Source organism: Asterias amurensis, chromosome 8, assembly GCF_032118995.1.
Source record: "Asterias amurensis chromosome 8, ASM3211899v1".
In the NCBI taxonomy this organism is placed as follows: domain Eukaryota; kingdom Metazoa; phylum Echinodermata; class Asteroidea; order Forcipulatida; family Asteriidae; genus Asterias; species Asterias amurensis.
In genome coordinates, this window is record NC_092655.1 from 11,437,539 (window position 1) to 11,445,373 (window position 7,835).

The 7,835-nt window shown below is 39.2% G+C and overlaps 1 pseudogene; it reads left to right on the top strand.

The window, feature by feature from the left end:
* The first annotated feature begins 2,329 nt into the window (after positions 1–2,329).
* Positions 2,330–6,609, top strand: LOC139940862 (uncharacterized; annotated as a pseudogene).
* The last annotated feature ends 1,226 nt before the right edge of the window (positions 6,610–7,835 follow it).

The following is a 7,835-nucleotide window of genomic DNA, read 5'->3' on the forward strand; positions in this document are numbered from 1 at the left end:
TCTTCACTAGGGGAACTGTTATCCATTCTTGGCAGCTTTCATCCTTCTCTCCCAAAGGACCCACGTACACTCTTGGCAACTAACAAGGTGATGACATCTGAGGTAAAGCCCATAGGTGGCGGTTTGTATTACCATTTTGGTATTGCACATGGCATTCTGTCAAGGTCATCTCATCTACATCTACATCAGCTTGATCGTAACATCCGACTTCAAATAAACATCGATGGTCTTCCTTTATTTAGAGGAAGCAGTGCCCAGTTTTGGCCTATTCTAGGAGCAGTTTGTGAATCGTCATGCAGGTGTGATCCCTTATTATTGGTCTGTATTCAGGAAACTCGAAGCCAAACTGTCCCGAAGAATTTCTCAAAGATTTTGTTGATGAAATGAAAGAGCTAGGAGAGAACGGACTTCAACATGAAGAAAAATTGTACAGTGTTTTTATTTCAGCCATAATTTGTGATGCCCCTGCACGTACTTATATTAAACAGGTCAAATCCCATTCAGGGTACAGTGCATGCGACAAATGCACAGTTTCTGGAAATTATGACGGCAAAATAACCTTTCCCGTTCTTAATGCACCACTCAGGACAGATGGCTCTTTCAACTTGAGGCTGGATGAAAACCACCACATTGGACAAAACCCTCTAAGGCGACTAGATGTTGGCATGATTTCTCAGATCCCATTAGATTACATGCATTTGGTCTGTCTAGGAGCAATGAAGCGGCTTCTGGCACTTTGGATTAAGGGTCCTTTGAAATGTCGTCTCGGGCGTCGTACATGGTTGAAAATATCAGACTCTCTTCTCTCCCTCGGTGCGTCCATAACCCAGAGAATTTGCAAGACGGCCAAGGGCTCTTTCAGACGTTGACAAATGGAAGGCAACTGAATTTCGCTTGTTCCTATTATATACTGGACCAGTTGTATTGAAGGGTGATATTCCTGAACCTATGTACAACAACTTCATGCTCTTTTCCACTGCGATTCATATCCTAGCTAATCCATTCATATGTAATGCTTTGTGTGATTATGCGAAAGTCCTTCTTGTAAATTTTGTGCAGCATCTTTCAAGCTTGTACGGGAAAGACCAACTTGTGTACAATGTTCACTGCTTAATCCATCTCCCCGACGATGTGAAGCTGCATGGACCTCTTGATATGTTTCAAGCTTTCCTTTTGAGAATTTTATGCAGGTTTTGAAGTCAGGAAGCCTAACTTTGCTCTCAAGCAAGTTGTCTTAAGGATGTCAGAGAGGTCGGCCATGCTTTCCAAAGAATGTAGATGTTTTGTCAAGCCAGACGATTTAAATCTGCGGATAGAACATACTAAGGGTCCCCTTCCGTCGGGACACTTGTATATATACCATGTACCCAATTCCGAGATGCTGTCTTCAGCGAATGTGCTGTAGTTCAAAGGAAGGTGATAATTGTGTCAAGCTTGGACATGATGTTGTTGTAATTAAAAACATATTTCAAAGTAGGACAGGGGTCTTCATTATGTACAGAAAATTCGAATCATCAGAACCATTCTTCCTCTATCCGGTGGATTCCCTGCAGTGTGATATACACAAAGTAGATAGACTTGGTGACAATGTTCATATTGCAAGAATTCAGTCCGTGAAATGCAAGTACATGCTGCTTCCACACCATAATCAACATATAGCAATTCCAGTTCTACACACTATGAACAGTTTTGTGTAGGGAGATTTTGGATGTAGTGTCACACTCAATCTATTTTATAGCACTATCCTCATTACGCTAGTTGGTGCCTTCAATACACATGCCCCATTAAAGTCTAAGATGGTCACCGCTAGGCCCCGTGACCTTGGTTTAGTCAAGAAATCAACTCTGCCTTGAGGATGAGGAGACGTGCAGAAAAAAGAAGTGGCGACGAACAAACATGGTCTCTGATCTTTCTGAATATAAGCTTACGAATGATTTACTGATGAGGATGAATTCCCAACATGTAATTATTCTGCTTGTCCTTTTAGACCTGAGTGCAGCGTTCGATACTGTTGATCATGAAATTTTATTGAAACGTCTTCAGTCTAAATGTGGAGTCACTGGCAAGGCCCTTGATTAGTTTTCATCCTATTTATAGAAGTCAACGTGTATCCTCTCAAGGTACCTTATCAGAGAAGTTTAACATCAAATGTGGTGTTCCTCAGGGATCTTGCTTAGGACCATTTTTATTTATTGTCTATGCCTCTAAATTGTTTGACATCGTTGAGCATCATCTGCCTGATGTTCATTGCTATGCCGATGACACTTTTGTCAAGCTGCTGTGACTATTATCGAAGATTGCATTAGGGACATCAGGCGATGGATGTTACATGACCGAATTTTAATTATTGATGCTAAAAGTGAATTTTTGATCATCGGAGAAAAAAAATAATATTTTCGATATAATGATAGGTGAAGACTGTTTTTCCTACAACATGTGTTCTTAAACTTGGGGTCTTGGTTCGATTCTGAACTTACAATGAACACCCACATAAATAAACGCATTAGTCAATTCCTTACACAAGACTCTCTTTTAAAACTAATTCATGCATTTGCGACCAATCGTCTTGATTTTTGTAATAGCCTTGTGTATGGTCTGCCAAAGTCACAATTAGCTAAACTACAAAGGGTTCAAAACGCAGCTGCCAGAATTGTTACCAACACACACTGATCTGAACACATCGTCACCTAACACTCGTCAATTACATTGGCTACCTGTTTCTACAGGATTCATTTAAAGATCCTGTTGTTGTTATTCAAAGCTCTTCATGGTCTTTCTCCAAAGTACTTACAGGATCTTGTTTCCATCCGATAATTTTGTATGTCGGGGGCCCAATATAAATTTTAAATATTATTTGTTATCCGGGGTGTCGGAATATGGAAGCGTCGGAGCATAAGGTTGGGGCAAACATGTCGATCTGTTCATTATTATTTAGTTAAGTTATTCATTGAGGTTTAAAGGTGCCTGTCCCCGGGAAAGGTCGAGACTTCACTGATGTCGACAGGAGTTATCTCATGTTGGCGGGACTCGCACCTGTAACCGTCTATGTGCAATTCACTAAATCGACATTATTTACTGAATTTGTGACCATTTTTGAATATAGTTCGAGCATTAGAATTAATAAGGAAAGTGTTAAATTATTATAGTAGTTAATTTGATTATTTATTTATTTTAAGATATATACGGGTTGTCGGGATACAACGGCTGTTCTACATTATGGTCCTGTGTATAAATGTGGGGGAAACCTACTTGAGAGTCAGAGTAAAAAGAATTGATAACAAAATCAATCATAACACTATCATTACATTAACAATATTAATAACAATACCTGTCCTTAATGGTAAGCTTGATGGTTGAAAAACAGTAACTTTCGTGCTAAGGTGTGCTCACAAAGCTCTAAACAGGTAAATCATTGCATGTGCTTCAACAAATGCATGCACGCCTATCTCTTAGTTTTAAAATGTATGCGGTTGTCGTGTTCACTGAAACGAACGAAGTGGAGCTGGTCCCTACAAATTGGCTCAGCCGATCAAAGGATACAGTGATGTGGCCACCTTTCAGGTCGTCGGCAGCCCTCACCAAGGCAACCAGGGAACATCTTAGGCCTGAAGTAGACACATGGCTGTTGTTTAAAATCCGACTGCTGTGTACAACCCGTAAGTATTAAACATACCACAAATTAATGATCAGTATGAAAATTAAAATACATTTTACTTTATAAAACATACAATAGAATCATGTTAACTTGATCTTCGGTCAACAATTCCAGTTGCTTCACAAACATACATTTCAACAGAAATGAAAAGAAAGTATATTTCCACGGTACATTAATTAAATAATGAATTAATTAATTTCTTTTACAGAAAGCTACGAGGTTGGTCGGCAAAAGGTCAGGATGGCTGAGGACACATCAGATGTGCAAACAGCTCAAGAGGAGATTCAACCATCCAAGCGAAAGTAAGTATGAGCAGTATGTGTAAAAGTTGAATAATAACGGACTTTCATTTAATATAATGTTTACATTGCAACACTTTACAAACATTCATTCTGCCCGATACACTACTCCCAGTAGATGTTCTCAGGATGTTCTCAGGAGCTGATTTAAAAAAAAAAGGTGATTATTTTTACTTGAAGGCGCAGAAGGCCAACAAGCTGGACCTCCAGTGATGAGAGCGATGGGGACGAAGTAGTAAGGCAACCCAAAAGGGCAACACGAGAGGCACCACCGCTGCAAGATGCGCCTTCAATTCCATTGCATGTTGGCAGCAAACTGCTCATGTCCAGACAAGGTTTGTCTTTCTCATCAAACTATTTATGACAAAATAAATGAACAGTCACTAGTCTTTAAAAGAATTTGGGTAGTTGTATAACACATTGGAATTATGCGTTAACTCAGTTGGTAGAACGTTAATCCGGGGAGCGTTAGTTGAAATTCCGCCCTGGTTTTGTTTTCTTCTCAACCCAAAGTTGACGGTGTTTGGCAACGTTTACACATGCAAGCCTCGATTGACCACTAGGCCTACATGAAACTATTTCCCCATTGAACATGCATTTCAGGTCCATTCACAACCCCCAAGTTCGCATCGTGTAGCACACTTTACCTGTCAAAGCTGTTTAGCTGTTTCTTGTTCTTAATAAAACGACGACGAGCTACAATTAATTCCTAACAAAAGTATTGTATATTTTTCACAGGGGAAAATAGGCCCGTCACTCCAAGAGAAGTGCCAAACGCAGGTGAGTTAAAAATATTTCCTTTCCTAGAAATGAGGTAAACGTTTTTGAAATGTTTGATGGTTGATGAATTGATAATGTATAACAATGTACGACCAGAGTTTATAAAGTGTAGTCTGGTTTGAGATAGACCTACCAAAGACATGAGCTAACTTCTCTCTCTCTCTCTCTAGTCGACCGGGGTCGGAATCATGCTAAGTTTTGCCCATCCCTGTCGATCTCTCATTAAGTTGGGAAGATCAGCTGGAAGCACCCCGATGTCCCTGGCAACTACATCTGTATAACTGAGCCTTTGTTTTCCCCTGTCTCTCCTTCCATGTTTCCATGTTTCTCCTTCCATGAGCTAACTTGAACAACCAATAAAGCAAATGTCACCAACGTTGACATTCATTTCATTGAATGAAACGTGTTATTAATAATGTCAAAAATGAATAGCTTTACTATGGCTAGTTTGGACTTCACCTTGTATAGGTTTAAACAGTGTTCAACTTTGAACAAGTCAGTACCATTTTAACACTAGGTCTTTAGTACTGCTATGCCAATAATAAATATAATTTTCAAAGTCTCATGTAGTTTAGTATAACAAAATGGCATTATTTGTAATTAGTTTGCATTGTTGTATATAGGAACTATGATGACCTTGCTAAAAGCCATTAGTGAGGTGCAGGTTGCTGTACAATCAATCCAACAGGAACTGAAATCATAACGTAGGATCTTTGAAAAACGGTATTGCGTCTCAACTTGCCAAAGGAGAGGCGGAACCCCTGCCTGGAGATGTCAACTTACCCCTTACTACCAATGAAGACGTTCAAGCATTAGAGCTCGTATTAAAGAGCAAAAAGGCACGCGATGCATTGGTTAGTTTAATTATACTCGAAATATCATAGGCAGAAGTAGCGATCTAGTCACAAGAGTGGTATTTTTAATATAAAAATGTTGTATACATTTTCTTTTCTTTATAGACCAACTACTTTGTTGGCATTGGAGGTAGTTCAGCCAAAGATGCTGTACAACGAATACTGTCTAGCACGCTTGATCACCAGCTAACACTGTCCTACAACTGGGCTGGACGAGGGGTTGGAAGGGCCAAAGTATGGCCACCAAGAAAGCCTTTGGCGTCTTGACACTAGCATCAGTGATCACACGTAAGATTACTATTCTTTCAATTATTGGAAAAAAAAACATAAAATTGATAAACTTTTAATTTAATTATGCTGTCTCTCCCTCTCTCTCTCTTTCTTGGAGAGTAGTATCTGTTTTCTGTGTTTTGGTTTGGTTTTTGGTTTTACTGCGCCTTGAACACCCAGCAGGGTGGATATGTGCGCATTACAAGTCGTATGATTATTATATTATTACTAGTCTATCCTCCTCAAATTATACTTCGCTGGTAAATTTTACTTCCACCACAACCGGTCTTTGTCTTTCCAAACTTTCTGTTATCACAACAACACAAAACGTCCACGGGTATATTAAAATTAAGATTCATTACAAAAGATAGTGATGTAGTAAGAGCAAAACTACATGGAATTTCATGCACACCAAGGCAAGTTTTCTGTACATTTGTTTTAGGACATATCTTTTAGTCAACAGAAGTGTTTTAATTTGCCCATTATTATCCTCTACTCCTTTTAGGAGCAATACAAAAACTACCAAATCAATCCGTTTCGGCAAAAGAGGTCGAGAAGGAGATGATGGCGTGGCTGAAGAATGCTGGAGACAGAAATGGGGGTGGAAAGAAGAGGGAGCAGGCGAAACAAGGAGAGGAGGAGGAGAGTGACCTCCAATCAATTGAAGGATAACCTTCTATGTTTCGGAGCGCGATTATTGCACCCCCCATTCCAAGTTTTCTGACTCGTTGTATAGTCCATGTAATCATCTCCTTTAAAAGAGGTTGGCTCTCAAAACCAAAGTATGCTTATAAAGACATTCAACAAATTAGCATGGTATCGTACTTTTGGGCCCAATTTCTGCATGTACAAATGTTATGCTATTAAAATTTGGAACGTAAAGTATTAGTACAGTAGGTCTAATTTTGTTGGTGTTTAGAATTCGTTTTATAAATACAGACCAAAAAGACTGTTCACCAAATCTATTTTAAAAATTTTGTTTCTTCCAAAACCTATTGATAAAATAATTGATCAGCTCCTGGACAATTTTTTGCACCATGACAAGTCTCTGATTGAGGCGTCTGTCTTGAAGTGAAGGTAGCTGGATTTCTTTCAGCATAGCAGTGGCAGGGCTGCGCGTCTCTGAGGCCTCGATTTTTCTGAATATTCGTAATAGTATAATGGGGGTCCTACACTGAGCAGCAGTATTCGACGTGGGGGCGAACTAGACTCGTGTAGGCTTGTGGACTGTTGAAAGTAGTTGGTTCGCACATAATCTTCTAGTTCGAAAACCATGTTGGCAGCTGTTGAGAGCCTTGTGTGATCCAGGTGACACAAGATGCGACTGAAATGATAAAAAGTACTGGAGAGGAGTTGATAGTATAAAGCATTGTGAGAAACGGCTCCCTCTGATCTGCAGTGACTTGGGAGCAGAGTCGCGTCAGTCCATTGCACATGCTAAAATAAGCTGAGATCGTTAATTTTGCAAAAATGCAATTTTTTTTAAATTTTGGTTACCTGCATGGTGGGATTTGAAACGTTGCATGATGGAAATACGGTATGGAAAGGTTTGCTCCAGAGTTAAAACCAACGTTTCTTTTCAGAACCACTCAACTCATTATATAGTCAATACATGGTGTAAACCTTTTCCACATTATTGTCTGTGCTTAGCAAGTTGTTATGCTCACAGATTTTTGAAATTGGCTTATTTCACAAAGAGCTTCGATTGATCTTTTAAAATGCAAACCAATTGTACTTGCTAAGCAAAGTGTGACGTCATAATGCGAATTACTATGGTAATACTGACAACAATGAATATGTTACTTTGTGAAATTAATTACAGCCAACAACTCTTCAAAGGAGAATATTAACAATTAGGTATGCATAAGTTATTGTTATACAATTTGGTCCATTCTAGAGGACACCTTCTTCTGCGTTCTACACATTTCATAATGGCTTCTCTCGTGAAAAAATGAACCTCTATTTTGGAAACGGCGG